Genomic DNA, 21,013 nt, shown 5'->3' with positions numbered 1-21,013 from the left:
TCATGGTGTCATCCTATAGCACACATAGTGTGCACATTAAGTTTACATGGTACCATTTGCTTGGTGACTTCGCGGTCCATTCCATTTTCCCCGGTAGGTTCGTTAAAATAATTATCTTCTATGGTATCGCGAAGCACATATCTGATTGATGTGAGCTCCTTACTGAAATCGATCGTAATGGGATTGGTAGTCTTGAAACCTTCATCCTATAAGTTGCTTATGCGTGACATCCTCCTCACGTATCTATCGATGCAGCCAAATTGGGCACAAAAGCCTACAGTTTCTGTGAATTAGAACCCCCTAGAGACGTCGCGAAATTGACAAAAGGGCCAGCCAATACCTTCAACATCAAATTCAGCTTTCCCTTACAGGAAATCAAGTGCACGTGGCTATGATCGGGCTCCAAATATACATAGAGAGCACAAGGATCCTCACTTTACTCCAAACCGATGTCGTTGTATCCAATCAAGTTTAAATTTAGATAGGTATAGTGACAGCCCATATATTTTAATTTAGACTATTCTGTTCAATATGGTACCACAGGTCAGTGATGCCAGGAAGTTTTTCCCTATGCGGCTCCTAAAATTCCCTACGCCCAAAACTTTTTTCCCTACATTTTTTGCTACGGTAACAAATTGACTAAATTCAAACAACTATGGCACCGTGGCGGGCATGCTAACCATTCAACCACGGGAGCCACCGTGGTGCAATGGTTAGCATGCCCGCCTTGCATACACAAGTTCGATTCCTGCTTCGACCAAACACCAAAAAGTTTTTCAGTGGTGGATTATCCCACCTCAGTAATACTGGTGACATTTCTGAGGGTTTCAAAGCTTCTCTAAGTGGTTTCACTGCAATGTGGAACGCCGTTCGGACCCGGCCATAAAAAGGAGGTCCCTTGTCATTGAGCTTAACATGGAATCGGGCAGCACTCAGTGATAAGAGAGAAGTTCACCAATGTGGTATCACAATGGACTGAATAGTCTAAGTGAGCCTAATACATCGGGCTGCCACCTAACCTATGGCAAGAAAATAACAAATATTTCTTTAAAATTAATAGTCAGGGACTATATCCTTCAATAAAGGGACCAAATGTGCAATAATATTAATACTGCCATTCTTAATCGGATTTCAAACTTTGCAATATCATTGCTCATTTTTAACGCTACCAACATTTTACTTGTGAACTTTAAAGGCCGCGTGTTTCTTCAGGTCAGATTTTCCACAATTTACGAATTTTCCACAAGCAATGCACTGACATTTAAAATCGTCATTTGCTAGCCAATCCAAGTGGTTTCACTGCAATGTGGAACCCCGTTCGGACTCGGCTATAAAAAGGAGGTCTCTTGTTATTGAGCTTAACATGGAATCGGGCAGCATTCAGTGATAAGAGAGAAGTTCACCAATGTGGTATCACAATGGACTGAATAGTCTAAGTGAGCCTGATACATCGGGCTGCCAGCACACATTGATATGAGGGAATATCACTTCCACAGGTAGTGAAATTCCCTCATATCAATGTGTGCTGGCTGATTCTATGTTTAGTTCAATGACAAGGGTCTTCCTTTTAGTAGCCGAGTCCTAACGGCGTTTCAGGTTACGATGAAACCATTTAGAGAAGCTTTGAAACACTCAGAAATGTCACGAGCTTTATTGAGGGGGGATAAAAATACGATCCAAAAACTTTTTTGTGTTCGCTCCGAGCGTGAAAGTGGTAGCTCTTTTGACTTTATAATTTATCCGCTTCATTAGAAAAAACCAAGTTTGGCTTTGGTCCAGGAGAGAATCGACTCTATGTTCAATTCAATGAAAACTGACCTCCTTTTAACAGTCAAGTGAGAATGTAATAAGTAAACGCATTCAAGTGTTTAGGAACTTCATCCTGCTCGGGCACCTTTTCTAACGTGGTTTTCTCATGTCTGCGCTGAAATGAATATGATCGAAAGTTGATGAGAAATTCGGCTTGTGGATGATCGGAAACTGATAAATTATATGTAGTTAATGGATGAAAATAATTAACTTTTGAAGTTGATCGGGTATTGGTTGGTTTCCAGATGATTGGTGACGGTTGAACACATGTGGGTAGTTCTAAAACACCAGAAATATCACCAGCATTGCAGAGAGGCGCTTAAAAAACTTTTTGGAAACTCGAATTCAACCTACAGCCATTTGCTTTCCATTGCAACGAGGTTGATCCCCAACCTACCACGGAATGCTTGGGAACATAAATTTGATCCACCCTTAACATTTGTTTTCGGCTAAGGCAAAGACAATCTTCTTGATGACACATGTAATAAAATTCTTCACTCAAGGTCAAATTCTCTACTTCCTCGTTATTGCCATGGTTCATGTGAAAAAGGTATTCGTTTGCAATGGCAAGCATTTGTTCGACAAGAAAAGCTATAAAGTTTGTAGTCTACAGCACTCAGCAGTATGTAGGTGATGTCTTTCACCATATCCATATTTCAATATGCATTTATGTTTTCCCCAAAGGTTGGTAGTCATGTTGCATACATGACTTGCCACTGGATATAGTTGATCCCATTTGGGGGTTTCTCTTTTTACACATTTCGTGTATTATTTTTTTCTCAGATGTTTGAACAAGAAATTTTGTGTCATTTGTACTTTTGGACTTTGAACAAATGCATATGCCACAGCAAATGACAACTTCTAGCTTTTTTAAACTGCCCCAGTTGGGAATTCACAATTTTGTTTTCTTAAATAAATTTTTCGCACAAGTATTTCCGTCTAGGGTTTTGGAATAGAAAAGTGCATATGTATATTCACTAGGAAGATAGAATCGATGGAGGAATGCCGTACGAAGAGATTAAATGACGTTTTATTATGGCCGATGAAAGTAGGCTTTTGCTTAGAAAGGGTAGAAGAAGTATTCACTCGGCGATTTCAATGAATAACAGCTTCAATCGGTAGTCATAACCGGAGGTTGGCAGCCTGTAATTTTAGGTTCACCTAGACATCATTCTGGGAGGATTACCTTTTTATATTTCACGATTAGAGAAATAAATAACAAGTACATAAGGCCGTAAATTCGGCCAGGCCGAATCTTATGTACCTTCCACCATGGATTGCGTAGAAACTTCTACGAAAGACTGTCATCCACAATTGAATTAATTGGGTTGTGGTATCTCAAAACTTCTTAACATCGTTTTCTAAATTGTGAGTTAGTCCAAATTGTGAGTTAGGTATGTATAGAAGTCTACAAATAATTACGAATCGATATGGACTTTTGCACGGTACGTAGAGAGCCAGAATTGAAATATAGGGGTCGCTTGTATGTGGGCTCTATATACAATTATGAACTTGATATGGACCAATTTTTGTGTGATTGGGGATCGATTTATCTGAAGGCTATATATAACTATAACATAGACTGATATGGACCCAGTTAGGCATGGTTGTTAACGGCCATATACTAGTACAGTGTACCAAATTTCACCTGACTCGGATGAAATTTGCTCCTCCAAGAGGTTCCAAAACTAAATCTCGGGATCGGTTTATATAGGGCTATATATTATATAGGGGCTATATGGACTGATGTGGACCACGTACCAAATTTCAACCAGATCGGATGAATTTTGCTTCTCCAAAAGGCACCGGAGGTAAAAATCTGGGGATCGGTTTATATGGGGGCTATATATAATTATATGGTATATTGTTGAATACCATATACTAACATCACGTACCAAATTTCAACTGACTCGGAAGAAATTTGCTCCTCCAAGTGGTTCCAAAACCAAATCTCGGGATCGGTTTATATGGGGGCTATATATCATTATGGATTGATATGGACCACTTTTGGCATGGTTGTTAAATGTCATGTACTAACATCACGGTTGCCACCGTGGTGCAATGGTTAGCATGCCCGCCTTGCATACACAAGGTCATGGGTTCGATTCCTGCTTCGACCGAACACCAAAAAGTTTTTCAGCTGTGGGTTATCCCACCTCAGTAATGCTGGTGACATTTCTGAGGGTTTCAAAGCTTCTCTAAGTGGTTTAACTGCAATGTGGAATGCCGTTCGGACTCGACTATAAAAAGGAGGTCCCTTGTCATTAACAAGGAATCGGGCAGCACTCAGTGATAAGAGAGAAGTTCACCAATGTGGTACCACAATGGACTGAATAGTCTAAGTGAGCCTGATACATCGGGCTGCCACCTAACCTAACCTTTCTTAATTTCGTGGAAGTTAACTGGCAAGCCAATGGTTGGATACCGCTCAGAATTAACTGTTCTATGTTGTACTAGTGGTACAAAGGGCCTCGTGCAAGTCCAACATTTGTTGGATTTGGCTCATCTTGAAATACTCATATAGTCGACTGCTATCAACTCTGGAGCTTATACGCGTTACCGTACGTACGATGTCATAGATGTTTCTAAGCATCGTGATCGTATTTTTGAGACATTTCTTTCGATCAATCGACACGAGCCTTGTTTTGAGCGATTGACAAATTGTGTGGGATCCAATCACGGTTGCCACAGTTGGTAGATTTTGCAAAATATTCCTCTCCAACTAAGAGGTAACGCAGAAACTTTTATAGAAATAAAATTGTGACAAAATGTTTTTACAGAAATAAAATTTTGATAACATTTTTTACAGAAATACAATTTTTAAAAAATTTTCTATAGAAAACAAATTGTTGACTAAATTTTCTATATAAATAAATTTTTGAAAAAAAATGTCTATAGAAAAAAAATTGACAAAATTTTCTATAGAAACAAAATTTTGACAAAATTTCTATAGAAATAAAATTTTGACAAAATTTTCTATACAAATAACATTTTGAGAAAATTGTATATTCCAATAAAATTTAAAAAAAAAATCTATAGAAAAAAAATCTTGACAAATTTTCTATAGAAAAAAAATTTTGACAAAATTTTCTACCGAAATAAAATTTTGACCAAATTTTCTATAGAAATAAATTTTTAACAAAATTTTCTACCGAAATAAAATTTTGACCAAATTTTCTATAGAAAACAAAATTTTCTATAGAAATAAAATTTTGACAAAATTTTCTATAGAAATACAATTTTGACAAAATTTTATATAGAAATAGAATTTTAACAAAATACAATTAACAAAATATAAAAAAAAACAATTTTGACAAAATGACAACATTTTCTACAGAAAAAAATTGACACAATTTTCTATAGAAATAAAATTTTGACAAAAGTTGCTATAGAAATAAAATTTTGAAAAAATTTAATAGACAAAACATTTTGAGAAATTTTTTTGTATAAATAGAATTTTGAAAAAATTTTCTACAGAAATAAAATTAAAAAAAATCTATAGAACTAAAATTTTGACGAAATTTTCTGTAGAACTAAAATTTTGACGAAATTTTCTGTAGAAATGAAATTTTTACAAAATTTTCTATAGAAATACAATTTTGAAAAAAGAAATTCTATAGAAATAAAATTTTGAAAAAAAATTCTATACAAATAAAATTTTGAAAAAAAAAATTCTATAGAAATAAATTTTTGAAAAAAAAAATTACAATTTTGACAAAATTTTCTGTATAAATAGAATTTTGAAAAAAATTCCTATAGAAATGAAATTTTGAGAAACATTTCTTTAGAAATAAAATTTCTATAGAAATAAAATTTTGATAAAATTTCTATAGAAATAAAATTTTCAAAATAATTTTCTATAGAAATAAAATTTTGACAAAGTTATTTACAGAAATAAAATATTGGCAAAATTTTCTATGGAAAACAAATTGTTGACAAAATTTTCTATAGAAAACAATTTATTGACAAAATTTTCTATAGAAATAAAATTATGACAAAATTTTCCACAGAAATAAAATATTGACAAAAGTTTCTTCTTTCACGTGTCTCTCAAGCAGTGACCCGTTATTACAGATATCAAGAGTGATATGCGATTTAGATGCAATTCTTCCATCGGACATTCACATCACAAAAACCTTGTCAAGCCAACAGTTTCCATTCCCCTAGTCCTACTAAGACATCCGGTTCGCTGTTCCCCGCACACAAAAAATTTTTTTTCTGATTCAATCACCAAATTAATTGATCCAATTAATTTTTTAATTGAAATGTCTTCAATCACGAAAATGATAGTATCAATCACAGTTTTAATTGGACATAGAAAAAAATCTTGATTAAAAAATTAATTGATTTTTTCAGCAAATTTCAATTAATTTTTTAATTGATTCAATTAAAAATTTAATTGATGTTGATTGCAAAACTCAATTAATTTGTTAATTAAAAAAGGTAACTATTTTTAATTACTTTCTGAATTGGCTTAGCGTTTTTATTTGAATTAACAAATGATTGTTTGAAATACATTTTTAATTAAAAATTTAAAAAAAAATTAGCACTTTTTTTTTAACCCTTTCACTACCGATGTCCGCTTTGAAGGACATTCGAAAAAGACACCAAATTCTATTTTTCCACTTAGTTTTGATTTGTTTATCGATGTTATTTTAAAGTAGAGGCTTTAATCTAAATAACTTATAAATATTTTCTATATTGGTGAAGTCCAAAATACATTTTTGTAAACTTCTTTAGAAATAAACGAAAAATACGAAAATTTGAGACAATTTTTCTACTGTATGTTTCTAGTAAATGGACATTCATACGAAAACTATAGCTGACACTTTTTCGGGTTCTTTTTTGTATTTTTGCTCACACTTTGAAGGACATTATGGGCCAAATAGCGCTTATTTTCGTAAGGCAACTTGGTCACAATTGAAGAATCAAACTTTCAAAACAAGCTCATATAGCTATTGAAGTAGGTTTTCAAAATGGCAATTTTTGTTCTACATACAGAATTAGTCTTCCGAAATAATTAATTTTTTAATTAAAAATTTTAATTAACTTAATGTTTCTATCATGATTAAAAAGTTAATTGTATCAATTAATTTATTAATTGAAAAAATTTTCAACTTCAATTAACTTTTTAATTGGAAATATTTTGGTGATATTTTTTTCTGTGCGGTATGTTCTTGTCGCCTGGCATCCTCACTCGAATATATCCGTCATCCTTAAATATCAGCAGTTTAAAAATTATAGCAACCTGCAATTGGTGGCAATAAATATTAGCCGCACTGTATTATTTAATAAGAAATTTTCGAGAAAAAAAGAAATAAATAAAAACTACATTTCAGCGAAGGAAATAAAGATAGGCAAAAAAAAAACACCAAACATGTCTCATTTTCTTTTCCTGTTGCGTTAAATTTGTTTTTCCATGCGTTTCCTTAAACAACAAATGAGGTTAAATCGTGAAAAAAATACCACCGGTAATGTCAACTACATGAAAAAAGCAGCAAAAAAAAAACAACAACGTGACCAGCACCATTTGAAATGAAGTTAAATGAGATCCATGACAGTTCTGATGTTTTTGTAGTTATTGTATGATGAATATTAACAGGAGTGGTGTTGGTGGCTTGATTTTTGATAGGGATACAAGTGCCCTGCACCGCTATTATGTGGTGTATTTTTTTTACTTTAATTTTTTATGTAGGGTGAAGCAGATAAATTAATGGATTAATTTTATATTTTTTTTACTTTAGAAGGACATAACTCCTTCAGAGGGAGTGACTATGAAGGATATTAAAAACATTAAATACCGCAAAATAATGAATGTGATTTGTGGTTTACTTTCGCACACTGGCTCTGAAAGTTTTGTTTATTAAATAAATAGTTGAAAATAAGACGTAAGAAGTCTACAAATTTTATATACACAGAAAACTATTACCAAAATACAATGTTCACGGCTATAGGATTACCATTCAAGTCGGTTGTGGAATTATTAAGGTTGGATGATACTACCAAAACATGAAGGTGCCAATAACCAATTTTATTGGCTGTCATAGCCAACTCCATATACATTATAAGTTGTAACTCCTATCATTCTATTGAGTCGACCGAATTAGTCGGGTGACACAACTGCCAAAATGAGGTTGGGAATACATTCGGTTATCACAACCAATCTGTATTCTCTGTGCAGAAGCAATTTTTTTTTGAGTTTGTATTTTTATACTCATGATGAGGGCATAATAAGTTTGTCAATTCGCACGTAACACAACGAAATATTGTTTTCCGACTATATAAAGTATATATTATCCGATTTGCATGAAATTCATATCTAAAGGTATTTTGGGTCCACAAACAGCCGTGCCAAATATGGTGGATATAGGTTCAAGTTTTGGTATAGTCTCTATTTGATTTCTTGGGGTTCCAGAAATCGCCGTTTTTATCCGATTGAAATTCAAATGACAGAGGTATTTTAGGCCCTCACCAGGAGTACCGAATTGGTAAACCCTCATATAGATCGATCTCCCGATTTCACTTCTATGGCTTCTAGAAATGGAAACTTTTGGACGAGGTGCTTGAAACTCAAACACCAGTGCGCTGAGTACTGTGTGTATCGGACCATGTTTTGGTAAAGCCCTCATACTCGTAGAAGCCGATTTGACTTTTTGGGCCTCTAGTAATTTTAATCCGATTTGCTTCAAATTGGAAATCTAAAGGTATTCTGCATTTATATTTTTATGTTTAGTATAGCTCCATATAGACGGTTATCTCGATTTACTTCTATAGCTTCAAGACATCGTTTTTTTTTAATTACGAATTATAAAAAAAAATTAATTTCAAATCACATGAAAGGCATTCTTTCAAATGATTATCTTGCGCGCTTAGATGAGAAATTTAAGATTCCCCAAAACCTCAAATAAATATGGGTCCTATAAATCCCAAATCTGTCTCAGTTTGTAATTTGGTTTAGTATGTTATTGTATTAGAATTATTAACAAGTATATACGGCCGTAAGTTCGGCCAGGCCGAAGCTTATGTACCCTCCACCATGGATTGCGTAGAAACTTCTACTGAAGACTGTTATCCACAATCGAATTACTTGGGTTGCGGTAACACTTGCCGATGGCAAGGTGTCTTAAAACTCCCTAACACAGTAATATATACCTCATAGTCCATACGTGGTATATATAAAACTAAAACAGGCCGATTAAATACGTATATAATTAAGTTTAAAGTTTCTATAGAAATAAAATTTTGACAAAATTTTCTATAGAAGTAAAATTTGGAAAAAAAATTCTATAGAAATAAAATTTTATTCTATAGAAATAAAATTTGGCCAAATTTTCTATAGAAATAAAATTTTGACAAAAGTTTCTATAGAAATAAAATGTTGACAAAATTTTCTATAGAAATAAAATTTGACAATGTTTTCTATAAAAATACAATTTTGGTAGATTATTTTTGGCTCGAGTGGCAACCATGATTATGAACCGATATCATATGCTGACACCATGTACCAAATTTCAACCGGATCGAATGAAATTTGCTTCTCTTAGAGGCTCCGCAAGCCAAATCTGGGGATCGATTTATATGGGGGCTATATATAATTATGGACCGATATGGACCAATTCCTGCATGGTTGTTGGATACCATATACTAACACCAAGTACCAAATTTCAAGCGGATCGGATGAATTTTGCCCCTTTAAGAGGCTCCGGAGGTCAAATCTGGGGATGGGCTTATATGGGGGCTATATATAATTATGGACCGATATGGACCAATTTTGGCATGGTTATTAGAGACAATATACTAACACCACGTACCAAATTTCAATCGGATCGGATGACTTTTGATCCTCTAAGAGGCTCCGGAGTTCAAATCTGGGAATCGGTTTATAAGAAGGCTATATATAATTATGGACCGATGTGGACCAATTTTTGCATGGTTGTTAGAGACCATATACTAACATCATGTACCAAATTTCAGCCGGATCGGATGAAATTTGGTTTTCTTAGAGGCTCCGCAAGCCAAATCGGGGGATCTGTTTATATGGGGGCTATATGTAATTATGGACCGATATGAACAAATTTCTGCATGGTTGTTAGAGACCATACACTAACACCATGAACTAAATTTCAGCCGGATCGGATGAAATTTGTTTCTCTTAGAGCAATCGCAAGCCAAATTTGGGGGTCCGTTTATATGGGGGCTATACGTAGAGGCTCCGCAAGCCAAATCGGGGGATCTGTTTATATGGGGGCTATATGTAATTATGGACCGATATGGACCAATTTCTGCATGGTTGTTAGAGACCATACACTAACACCATGAACTAAATTTCAGCCGGATCGGATGAAATTTGTTTCTCTTAGAGCAATCGCAAGCCAACTTTGGGGGTTCGTTTATATGGGGGCTATACGTAAAAGTGGACCGATATGGCCCATTTGCAATACCGTCCGACCTACACCAATAACATCTACTTGTACCAAGTTTCAAGTCGATAGCTTGTTTCGTTCGGAAGTTAGCGTGATTTCAACAGACGGACGGACACGCTCAGATCGACTCAGAATTTCACCACGACCCAGAATATATACTTTATGGGGTCTTAGAGCAATATTTCGATGTGTTACAAACGGAATAACAAAGTGAATATACCCCCATCCTATAATGGAGGGTATAAAAATGTTCTGCAAAATTTAGTAATACAAATCACTGTTAGTTGGTATGTGAGTTTCAATCCGGCAGAAATAATTGTAGTCATTACGTGTTGACATTTTAGTAAAGAGTACACACAAAAAAATAATTCTTTCCTCCCAAACGAAATTTTAGACAAACAAAGTTCGTTTCTCATTTGCTTTTTGCTTTAAGGAAGTCTATTTGGAAGTAAAGTATATACTTTTTGTGATAAACGTTTATTCTTTTCCAGGATGTAAAAACAGTTTCATAAATACTAACTACAAAAAACAATCTTTTCTGGCAAATTGCATTTTCTCTCACATCTTTCTTACTTCCACGAGGTTTTTTAGTTATTAGCACCTTTTTCTGTAATACAAACAATGTAGAAGAAATTGTTGGATTTTGTATATTTGTATACCCTGTGCCACACTGTGGAACAGGGTATTATAAGTTAGTGCATATGTTTGCAATACCCAGAAGGAGACGAGATAGACACATGGTGTCTTTGGCAAAAATGCTCAGGGTGGGCTCCTGAGTCGATATAGCCATGTCCGTCTGTCCGTGAACACATTTTCGTAATCAAAGTTTAGGTCTAGTTGTAGTCTAATCGCCTTCAAATTTGGCACAAGTATGTGTTTTCGCTCAGAATAGAACCCTATTGATTTTGGAAGAAATCGGTTCAGATTTAGATATAGCTCCCATATATATATTTCGCCTGATATGGACTTATATGGCCCCAGAAGCCAGAGTTTTACCCTAATTTGTTTAAAATTTTGCTCAAGAAGAACAATTAGTACTATAGTCAAGTGTGCCAAATTTTATTGAAATCGGTTCAGATTTAGATATAGCTCCCATATATATCTTTCGCCCGATATGGACTAATACGGTCCCAGAAGCCAGTAGTCAAGTGTGCCAAATTTTTGAAATCGGTTCAGATTTAGATATAGATATAGCTTTCGCCCGATTTACACTCATATGCCCACAGACGCCAATTTTTTGCTCCGATATAGTTGAAATTTTGCACAGACAGTAAAATTAGCATTGTAGCTATGCGTGTCAAATTTGGTTGAAATCGGTTCAGATTTACATATAGCTCCCATATATATCTTTCGTTCGATATGGACTAATACGGTTTCAGAAGCCCGAGTTTTACCCCAATTTGGTTGTTGGTTTCGCACTAGGAGTACAATTAGAAGTGTAGTCAAGTGTGCCAAATTTGGGTGAAATCGGTTCAGATTTAGATATAGCTCCAATATATAGCTTTCGGCCGATTTACACTCATATGACCACAGAGGCCAATTTTTTGCTCCGATTTAGTTGAAATTTTGCACAGGGAGTAGAATTAGCATTGTTGCTATGCGTGCTAAATTTGGTTGAAATCGGTTCAGATTTAGATATAGCTCCCATATATATGTTTTGCTGATTTCGACAAAAATGATCAAAATACCAACATTTTCCTTGTAAAATCACAACTGCTTAGTCGAAAAGTTGTAAAAATGACTCTAATTTTCGTAAACTTCTAATACATATATATCGTGCGATAAATCATAAATAAACTTTTGCGAAGTTTCCTTAAAATTGTTTCAGATTTAAATGTTTCCCATATTTATACCCTGCTCCACACTGTGGAACAGGGTATTATAAGTTAGTGCATATGTTTGCAACACCCAGAAGGAGACGAGATAGACACATGGTGTCTTTGGCAAAAATGCTCAGGGTGGGCTCCTGAGTCGATATAGCGATGTCCGTCTGTCCGTCTGTCCGTCTGTCCGTCTGTCCGTCTGTCCGTGAACACATTTTTGTAATCAAAGTCTAGGTCGCAGTTTTAGTCCAATCGACTTCAAATTTGGCACAAGTATGCGTTTTGGCTCAGAATAGATCCCTATTGATTTTGGAAGAAATCGGTTCAGATTTAGATATAGCTCCCATATATATATTTCGCCCGATATGGACTTATATGGCCCCAGAAGCCAGAGTTTTACCCTAATTTGCTTAAAATTTTGTACAAGAATAACAATTAGTATTATAGCCAAGTGTGCCAAATTTTATCGAAATCGGTTCAGATTTAGATATAGCTCCCATATATATCTTTCGCCCGATATGGACTAATACGGTCCCAGAAGCCAGAGTTTTACCCCAATTTGGTTGAAATTTTGCACAGGGAGTAGAATTAGCATTGTAGCTATGCGTGCCAAATTTGGTTGAAATCGGTTCAGATTTAGATATAGCTACCATATATAGCTTTCGCCCGATTTACACTCATATGACCACAGAGGCCAATTTTTTGCTCCGATTTAGTTGAAATTTTGCACAGGGAGTAGAATTAGCATTGTAGCTATGCGTGCCAAATTTGGTTGAAATCGGTTCAGATTTAGATATAGCTCCAATATATAGCTTTCGGCCGATTTACACTCATATGACCACAGAGGCCAATTTTTTGCTCCGATTTAGTTAAAATTTTGCACAGGGGGTAGAATTAGCATTGTAGCTATGCGTGCCAAATTTGGTTGAAATCGGTTCAGATTTAGATATATCTCCCATATATAGCTTTCGCCCGGTTTACACTCATATGACCACAGAGGCCAATTTTTAACTCCGATTTAGTTGAAATTTTGCACAGGGAGTAGAATTAGCATTGTAGCTATGCGTGCCAAATTTGGTTGAAATCGGTTCAGATTTAGATATAGCTACCATATATAGCTTTCGCCCGATTTACACTCATATGACCACAGAGGCCAATTTTTTGCTCCGATATAGTTGAAATTTTGCACAGGGAGTAGAATTAGCATTGTAGCTATGCGTGCCAAATTTGGTTGAAATCGGTTCAGATTTAGATATAGCTCCAATATATAGCTTTCGGCCGATTTACACTCATATGACCACAGAGGCCAATTTTTGCTCCGATTTAGTTAAAATTTTGCACAGGGGGTAGAATTAGCATTGTAGCTATGCGTGCCAAATTTGGTTGAAATCGGTTCAGATTTAGATATATCTCCCATATATAGCTTTCGCCCGGTTTACACTCATATGACCACAGAGGCCAATTTTTAACTCCGATTTAGTTGAAATTTTGCACAGGGAGTAGAATTACCATTGTTGCTATGCGTGCCAAATTTGGTTGAAATCGGTTCAGATTTAGATATAGCTCCCATATATAGCTTTCGCCCGGTTTACACTCATATGACCACAGAGGCCAATTTTTAACTCCGATTTAGTTGAAATTTTGCACAGGGAGTAGAATTAGCATTGTAGCTATGCGTGCCAAATTTGGTTGAAATCGGTTCAGATTTAGATATAGCTACCATATATAGCTTTCGCCCGATTTACACTCATATGACCACAGAGGCCAATTTTTTGCTCCGATATAGTTGAAATTTTGCACAGGGAGTAGAATTAGCATTGTAGCTATGCGTGCCAAATTTGGTTGAAATCGGTTCAGATTTAGATATAGCTCCAATATATAGCTTTCGGCCGATTTACACTCATATGACCACAGAGGCCAATTTTTGCTCCGATTTAGTTAAAATTTTGCACAGGGGGTAGAATTAGCATTGTAGCTATGCGTGCCAAATTTGGTTGAAATCGGTTCAGATTTAGATATATCTCCCATATATAGCTTTCGCCCGGTTTACACTCATATGACCACAGAGGCCAATTTTTAACTCCGATTTAGTTGAAATTTTGCACAGGGAGTAGAATTACCATTGTTGCTATGCGTGCCAAATTTGGTTGAAATCGGTTCAGATTTAGATATAGCTCCCATATATAGCTTTCGCCCGATTTACACTCATATGACCACAGAGGCCAATTTTTAACTCTGATTTAGTTGAAATTTTGCACAGGGAGTTGAAATCGGTTGAAATCGGTTCAGATTTAGATATAGCTCCCATATATATGTTTTCCTGATTTCGACAAAAATGGTCAAAATACCAACATTTTCCTTGTAAAATCGCCGCTGCTTAGTCGAAAAGTTGTAAAAATGACTCTAATTTTCCTAAACTTCTAATACATATATATCGAGCGATAAATCATAAATAAACTTTTTCGAAGTTTCCTTAAAATTGCTTCAGATTTAAACGTTTCCCATATTTTTTTACTAACATTGTGTTCCACCCTAGTGCATTAGCCGACTTAAATTTTGAGTCTATAGATTTTGTAGAAGTCTATCAAATTCTGTCCAGATCGAGTGATATTTAAATGTATGTATTATGGACAAACCTTTATATATAGCCCCCAACACATTTAACGGATGTGATATCGTATCGAACTTTTAGATCTACAAAGTGGTGCAGGGTATAATATAGTCGGCCCCGCCCGACTTTAGACTTTCCTTACTTGTTAAATGTATGTATTATGGACAAACCTTTATATATAGCCCCCAACACATTTAACGGATGTGATATCGTATCGAACTTTTAGATCTACAAAGTGGTGCAGGGTATAATATAGTCGGCCCCGCCCGACTTTAGACTTTCCTTACTTGTTTTTTACTAACATTGTGTTCCACCCTAGTGCATTAGCCGCCTTAAATTTTGAGTCTATAGATTGTAGAAGTCTATCAAATTCTGTCCAGATCGAGTGATATTTAAATGTATGTAAAGGGTGATTCTTTTGAGGTTAGGATTTTCATGCATTAGTATTTGACAGATCACGTGGGATTTCAGACATGGTGTCAAAGAGAAAGATGCTCAGTATGCTTTGACATTTCATCATGAATAGACTTACTAACAAGCAACGCTTGCAAATCATTGAATTTTATTACCAAAATCAGTGGCAGAAAATCCGCTTTTTTATCGACAAATTTTGTTCAGCGATGAGGCTCATTTCTGGTTGAATGACTACGTAAATAAGCAAAATTGCCGCATTTGGAGTGAAGAGCAACCAGAAGCCGTTCAAGAACTGCCCATGCATCCCGAAAAATGCACTGTTTGGTGTGGTTTGTACGCTGGTGGAATCATTGGACCGTATTTGTTCATAGATGCTGTTGGACGCAACGTTACGGTGAATGGCGATCGCTATCGTTCGATGCTAACAAACTTTTTGTTGCCAAAAATGGAAGAACTGAACTTGGTTGACATATGGTTTCAACAAGATGGCGCTACATGCCACACAGCTCGCGATTCTATGGCCATTTTGAGGGAAAACTTCGGAGAACAATTCATCTCAAGAAATGGACCGGTAAGTTGGCCACCAAGATCATGCGATTTGACGCCTTTAGACTATTTTTTGTGGGGCTACGTCAAGTCTAAAGTCTACAGAAATAAGCCAGCAACTATTCCAGCTTTGGAAGACAACATTTCCGAAGAAATTCGGGCTATTCCGGCCGAAATGCTCGAAAAAGTTGCCCAAAATTGGACTTTCCGAATGGACCACCTAAGACGCAGCCGCGGTCAACATTTAAATGAAATTATCTTCAAAAAGTAAATGTCATGGACCAATCTAACGTTTCAAATAAAGAACCGATGAGATTTTGCAAATTTTATGCGTTTTTTTTAAAAAAAAAGTTATCAAGCTCTTAACAAATCACCCTTTATTTGGGACAAACCTTTATATATAGGCCCCAACACATTTGACGGATGTTATATGGTATCGAAAATTTAGATCTACAAAGTGGTGCAGGGTATAATATAGTCGGCCCGACTTTAGACTTTCCTTACTTGTTTTTTTTTTTAATTTTTCCTTTCGCCTGGACGGGGAATCGAACCGCGGACCATGCAATTTGTAAGCCAACACACTATCTACTGAGCTATGTAGGTGTTATTGTCCCATTGACAATTATCCATATAAGTTATATTTATATAGCATAGCTTGCGGCGCCCACTAGCCGTTTAAACAAACTTTATTTAACAGAAACATATATTTGGTTGGGCACCGTGGAGCAGTGGTTGCTACGTCCGCCTTGCATACCAAGGGTCCTGGGTTCGATCCCTGCTTCGACCGAACACCAAAAAGTTTTTTTTTTACATATATTCCAAAAATGTTCGGAAAAATGTTGATCATTACATTTACATTTTTACTATGAACTGTAAAATGTGTCTTATTAAAGACTTGAAGCCAGAAAAGATATAAACGAAAGGGACTGTGTTCTTGGTTCAAAAATAATTTTTGTATTGAAAACAAAACAAAAATTGTAACAAATTTTTTTGGTGATAAAAGTTTAAAATTTTCGAAGAAATTCAAAAAACTCTAACAAAAGAAAAACTTTTTCGGTACACGTTTTCAAACTTTTTTTTTTCTTTGCGTGTAAACAGACTTCAAATCCATATCTCAATTAAATTTATCAAAACTGTAAAATATATTGAAAGCAGTAAAAGGCTAAATTGCTTTCTTATCAAATTTTATGTTATTTATTTTATCTCTCTATATATAGAATATTCTTTTGATATATACATTTGTCTTGTTTTTACCCAGATAAATTTATAAATTTTTTTCCAACTAATATTACCTAATGAATATGAGAGGTATTACCTTAAACTGAAATGTTCTACATGTCCATAATATAAATTTAAGCCAAGTGCCTTGTGAACATCCTTTGAATAACCATTGAAGTCCTTAGAGAGATATTTATATTCGTAGCACACTCACACACACATAACACACCTGTGACCAGAAACTCATTTGTCCTTTTTTTGGTTTTCATTCTAAAAATATAGAAAAAAAAAACACACACACATAAACTCAAAGGTATTCAAACCTATGGATATATCAACTAGGGAGAAAAGATAGTGTAAGAGAAAAGGGGAGAATCAGAAAGAAGACGAAAAAAACACAAAGCATACTTTAAGGTTTAAATATCCTAAAAAACTGTAAAGCCTACCTCAAGGTAAAATACACAAAGAGATTTATGTAAATATCAGAGTGAGAGAGAGAGAATCCAAAGGTGTTTGGTGAAATCCTTTAGATGTCAGAACTATGACAAAGCGGAGGGAATTGTGGGAAAAAATCAACGCAGAGGAGCCGGCCAGCAGCTGCCTGCATAAAACTTTGTCTCTTCGTATGAACAAAGTTTTACATGAAATCATAGATTAAAGGAAAACACCACACACAGATAACCAGGAAGGAAGGAAATAAAACAAAATCAAAAAGTAATCCATTTTTTTTTGCATACCATCACCATCAAACAATGGGGAATATGCAAAAAAAAAAAAATAAAAACAACAAAAACAAAAGTATATAATAACAAGAGTTTCATAGAAAATCAAAGTGGAGACATCAGTACCAGCCTGATTTTTGAGTTTTAAGAAACTTTGAAAAGTTCTGAGAATGTGAGAGTGACCTTAATTTCGGTCGGATCAGAGCGAATATAATGAAGTATAGTGACATTTCTGGTACGCCTGAAAACAACGATTTCATTTCCTTCAAATACGAATGCTTAGCATATTTCTCTGATGCAAAATTTTTCTCGTTGTCCAAAATTCGATAAACATTTCAATAAAATCATTTTGCCCTTATAATAAGTAACTCAACGTAAAACTGGATATCTTTACATGAACGAACATTTAGTTTGTCTAGGGTCATGTTGGTTTTAAAAATTCTGAAAAATTCTTGAATCTATCCTTATTTCGATTCCTAGCTTCTTTGGCTCAGAATCAATACCGAAGCAAACATACCAAAACATGGACCGATCCACACCGAATTCGCTACACCATTTTACAGACCTAAATGAATTTCAGGCAAATCGGAAAAAATTGTGTGTTTCTAGAAGCCCAAAAATCAAATTGGGAGATGGGTTGATATGGAGGTATATCAAAATATGGATTGATATGCCCCGGCTTATTTATGTGTGTACCCAAAATAACTCTAGATTTTGAATTTCAGGCAAATGTCGGATGTCTAGGCGCTCAAGAGGTCAAATCGGTAGATCGATCTACAAAGGGAAATACCAAAACATGGAACGATACACACCATCTTCGGCACACTTATGCGTGGACCTAATATACCTCTAGATTAGAGGTGTGCACGAAATTGTCGTGACTCACGAAATTTCGTGTCAACGGCGTGAGTGTGCGTGAGCGTGAGCAAAATATTACTCACGTGTACACCTCTATTCTAGATTTCAAATTTCAGGCAAATCGAATAAAAATTACCGTTTCTAGAAGCCCTCGAAGTCAAATCAGGAGATCGGTCTATATGGGGGCTATATCGAAACATGGACCGATACACATCATCTTCCGCACATTCGTTAATGAAACCAAAATTTTGCATTTTAGTCAAATCGGATAAAAATTCGCATATCTAGACGCACAAAAACTAAAATCGGGAGATCGGGTTATATGGGGGCTATATGAAGACGTGAACCGATATGCACCATATTCGGCGTACTTGTGTGGACGCAAAATACCTTGATATTTCCAAAAAATAAAAATCAGGATAAAAATTGTAGAGTCTCGAACACGGCTGCAACAGTTGGTAGAATTATACCAAAAATGTTTGGTAAATTCCCTACAGGAAATTGGTGCAAATTGCCACTGACGGACCCATCACAGAACTGGTACCAATGCTCCAGTTAGTTGCAATTTTTAAATAGTCGTAATTTAGTGATTTCCGTACACGCTTGATATTAAACTCTTTTTGGATCTACACATTTGGTGAAATAACATTATCAGAATAACCTATTTTTCGACATATTTCAAATGAAACAGTTTTCTAAAAGTTTGTACGAGTGTGGGTCCTGACCTGTCTATGGAGTGCTCCTGCTAAATTGTCCCAGGACGTGTCCTTTGGAATGAGTCCAAGGCGTGTCCCTGTCAATGACAAACCCATGTTAAAGTGACCGGTCCCATCCATACGTTTTGACCAGAACTGGTCCATACACACCAGGGATTAGTCCTGTACCGGTCCTGTGGTTGTTCCATTTCCCGTAGGGTTGGTAGAATTTTCGATGTTTTGGTAGATTTTGCAAAATATTCCCCTCCAACTAAGAGACATAGCAATCAAATTTTGACAAAAGTTTCTATGGAAATAAAATTTAGAGAAAATTTTCTATAGAAATAAAATTTTGATAAAATCTTCTTTAGAAATAAAATTGTGACAAAAATGTCTGTAAAAATAAAATGTTGACAAAATTTTCAATAGAAATAAAATTTTGATAAAATTATCTATAGAAATAAAATCTTGACATATTTTCAATAGAAACAAAATTTTGAGAAAAATTTTTATAGAAATAAAAGTTTTACAAAATTTTTTATGAAAATAAAATTTTGACAATATTTTTACAAAATTTTCTGTAGAAATAAAATTTTGACAAAATTTTAACAAAATTTTCTATAGAAATAAAATTTTGCCAAACTTTCTATAAAAATAAAATTTTGACAAAATTTTCTATAGAAATAAAATTTTAACAAAATTTACTACAGAAATAAAATTTTTACAAAATTTTCAATAGAAATAAAATTTTTACAAAATTTTCTATAGAAATAAAATTTTGCCAAACTTTCTATACAAATAAAATTTTAACAAAATTTTCGACAGATATAAAATTTTTACAAAATTTTTTATAGAAATAAAATTTTGACACAATTTTCTATAGAAATAAAATTTTAACAAATTTTTCTACAGAAATACAATTTTTACAAAATTTTCTATTGAAATAAATTTTTTACAAAATTTTCCATGGAAATAAAATTTTTACAAAATTTTCTATGGAAATAAAATTTTTACAAAATTTTCTATAGAAATAAAATGTTGACAAAATTTTTTATAGAAAAAAAATTTTGACAAAATTTTCTATAGGAACAAAGTTTTGATAAAATTTTCTATACAAATAAAATTTTGACACAATTTTCTATAGAAATAAAATTTTGCCAAACTTTCTATAAAAATAAAATTTTGACAAAATTTTCTATAGAAATAAAATTTTGACAAAATTTTCTACAGAAATAGCATTTTTACAAAATTTTCTATAGAAATAAAATTTTCTACAGAAATAAAATTTTCTATAGAAATAAAATTTTGACAAAATTTTATATAGATATCAATTTTTGACAAAATTTTCTATAGAAATAAAATTTTGACAAAATTTTCTGTAGAAGGAAAATTTTGCCAAATTTTCTATAGAAAAAAAAAATCTGACGCAATTTTCTATGGAAATAAAATTTTGACATAATTTTCTATAGAAGTAACATTTTAACAAAATTTTCTATAGAAATAAAATTTTGACAAAATTTCCTATAGAAATAAAATTTTGACAAAATTTCCTATAGAAGTAAAATTTTAACAAAATTTTCTACAGAAATAAAATTTTTTGAGCTATATGAGGCATTTATCAAGGCGTTGGCCTATATGTACCATCTTCGGCAGAATTGTTGATGGACATAAATATCTTTAGATTTCAAATTTCAGTCAAATCGAATTAAAATGTCTTTATCCAGACGCCCAAATTGGGCAAAAACTGCGGATACTAGAAGGCCAAGAAGTAAAATCGGGAGATCGGTCTATGTGGGGCCTATATCAAAATATGGACCGATAATCACCATTTTCGGCACATCTCTTTATTTTCATAGAATACCTCTACATTTCCAATTTCAGTCACATTGGATAA

The sequence above is a fragment of the Haematobia irritans genome, chromosome 1, assembly GCF_050003625.1.
Source record: "Haematobia irritans isolate KBUSLIRL chromosome 1, ASM5000362v1, whole genome shotgun sequence".
Taxonomy (NCBI): Eukaryota; Metazoa; Arthropoda; class Insecta; order Diptera; family Muscidae; genus Haematobia; species Haematobia irritans.
Note: the sequence above shows the minus strand (reverse complement) of the source record.